This window comes from Uranotaenia lowii, chromosome 3 (assembly GCF_029784155.1).
Source record: "Uranotaenia lowii strain MFRU-FL chromosome 3, ASM2978415v1, whole genome shotgun sequence".
NCBI classification, from domain to species: domain Eukaryota; kingdom Metazoa; phylum Arthropoda; class Insecta; order Diptera; family Culicidae; genus Uranotaenia; species Uranotaenia lowii.
In genome coordinates, this window is record NC_073693.1 from 208,299,964 (window position 1) to 208,302,653 (window position 2,690).

Genomic DNA, 2,690 nt, shown 5'->3' on the forward strand with positions numbered 1-2,690 from the left:
CAGTAAAAAAAATTCTTGTTTCCTCAAATGTTAGCAAAATTTTTATTTTCAAAAATTACTTAAATTTGTGTAAAATCCAATAATTTAATAATTTTTTATAAAGGGGTTTCTTTTTTAAATAAAAAGAAATTTGGAATTATTTCCTACTTATTTTATTTTCGTTAGCTAAAAGATGTCCTTTTATTCGGAAGTTTTCTTTCCATCAATCATGGAAATTATGGTTTAGCGACTTGTGACATTCGAGTGATGGTCCTGAGAAGATAAAGAGTTTTTAGATTATGAAATAAGGAAGTTAAAATTGTCGTTACCTAAGGCTCATTCCGGAAAATTATTGAACTTTTTCTTCCATCGGTTCCAAGGATTCACCACGAACTTCACAAAAATCTGAAAAACAAAAATAATGAGGTTTCTTCAAAATAAATTTAATGTTAAATTTCTTAGGATGGAAACGAAAATAAAAATAATCATAATAATAGACTGTCTAATTAAGTTTCGTGAGAATAATTAAGTTAGCCTTAAAATAGTCGGCGAAGATGTCACGTTTATAACTCTTTTTGCCATCTGTGAGGCTTAATACACAAAGTGATAATTTCCATGCATTTATTTAATTTATTCATTGACATTGTATTTCAATGTAGCTGTTGTACAAGGTCAAGGAAGGACAATTAGTTAGAAGAGATTGCTCAATAATACAAAATTCTGATATTTCATTTTTAAAAAACAATTAACATTGATTAAAAAATCAATACATACCGCGTTGCACTTGCGTAGTTGTTGAATTTACTTCAGACAAACATTGCCCATTTTATCGCAGTGCTTAAAATGTATCCGCCGTGGGGTTTTGATTCAATGTTGGCATCATCCGGAGCTTATTCCAGGAGAGGTAACAAATAATGCAATTACTATCGATAATTGTAGTTCACTTGACAATTCCAAAACCTGAAAAAATAAGAACTGTTTCGTTACATTTTTCAATTCAATTGATGTTTTTTAACACTATTTACAAAACACTTGGGCATTGATAAAAATGCATTCTGGGCCATCGGATTAAGTGACATCAGCGCTGCCATTCGCGGTCAATTTGTAGAATCGTTAAACCAGCATATGGTTGATTGTCTGCTTCCCCCCGACAGGCGGAACAGTCGTGTGTAGCTGCATGTCCCTATATCAAAACAAATTAATGCACCTCGTATGGAAATTTTCATTCGGCGTCTGCTTCCAGTTTTAACCTACTTCGTAACTTTGTTTTGCACGAATGTTTTGGATGGTGGTATCAATTTCTCTTGTCGTTCGTTACAGACCAATTTGGAGCTCTCTTCGATCAAGAAAACAAACTCAAACAACAATTCGTAATCTCCAACCGTTTTCCTTCACCTGACCTGAAATGTGAAATGTTCGGTTTGGAAGTAATTAAATTTTTATTAATTTGAAAAGAAACTTACCACGCAGAATAAACTGAAAACTTTTCCCTCTAGTGAATTCTAGATCGGTCGTCAAAGTGGTCATGATAACAAACAACGACATTCTTTTTTCCAGTGCGTTTGATAGTGTAAAGCAACGTTATCAAAATAGGATTATTGAAAGCAAATTTTGTACATGACTCCAATAGGGCAGCCCAAGGCTGCTGAACCACATTCAATGATGACCTTAACCGCATTAACTTCCGAGCCCACTTTGAGGGCATTGATCGAACCGGCTTCCGTAATCTTGGGGCAGATTTCAGGGCAAAACTATACTACGTTGTCGCGGCTACCGGATGACCTTGTGAGTAGCTCTTCAACTGGAGATGTGTTTTCGCTGGAAGTGGCAACTCTATCGAACTTTGGAAACAGTCGCTTCTTTTCGAATGACTTCAGAAATAGTGAAACCTGGAAAACAAAGCTAAATTATTTTTCTTTTAAGCTCAATTTCAATTATTTATCGCACTTACCAAACAAAATTCTGCTTCCACTTAAAATTGTTTCAAACCAAAACAAACCATCCGCTGGAGCTTCACCTAAACGGCCAACATGAAAAGTCTACGGGAATCGGCAAAGAGAAGGACCATCGTATTCAACATTTTGATGGTTCCATCCTCCACTACCATCGAAAATCGTTTGAAGCGTATCCGGCCGGACAGGTAGGTTTCGGAGCATTATGTGATGAACTCTCTCTGAACGGCAAACAACACACGGCGCACAACTTTTAATGGTAAAACGGAATCGAAACATTCCGAAATTACGACTGACTGATCCGAAAACAAAACAAAACAAAATTTCTGTCAAAAAGAAACGTTGCACCGTGGTTCGAGTAGAAACTAAAAGTCCTAAAAGTTTGAGTCCATGCTACTGTAAATACTAATATTAGTAGCAAAGGGGATTTTTTTACTCAAATTGAGCAAAAGTCATGACAATTTGGGAAAGTGCTAACTGGACAGTAAAAAAAAATTTTGCTAACGGAAAGTAACAGCTCATTTTTGCTAAGTGGAGTCTCGAAAGTTTTGTGTTCAGTTGCTGTACTCAGTTATATTCGAAGTATACTGCGAGAAAAAATGAATTGTAATATCCTATCTTGGAATATTATTTTCGAACAAATGTAGGTTCTTCTTCTTCGTTGTTGTTGGATATCGGATATCAGACCAGATGTCAAGGAGCCCAAGTAACACAGATTATGCCAACTAGCATTAGGAAGTTTTATTATGGTTTAATTAT

The 2,690-nt window shown here is 35.3% G+C and overlaps 1 long non-coding RNA gene across 2 annotated transcripts; it reads right to left on the reverse strand.

Moving 5' to 3' along the window:
* Positions 1–320: 320 nt before the first annotated feature.
* LOC129758362 (uncharacterized) lies at positions 321–2,356 on the reverse strand. Of its 2 annotated transcripts, XR_008739961.1 has the most exons (4): positions 1,234–2,356; positions 1,005–1,162; positions 754–939; positions 321–384 (listed from the first exon to the last, which is right to left on the reverse strand). It is a non-coding gene; the product is annotated as an uncharacterized LOC129758362 (long non-coding RNA). The 2 variants fall into 2 exon arrangements; XR_008739960.1 differs by having other exon boundaries at positions 1,005–2,356.
* Positions 2,357–2,690: the final 334 nt, after the last annotated feature.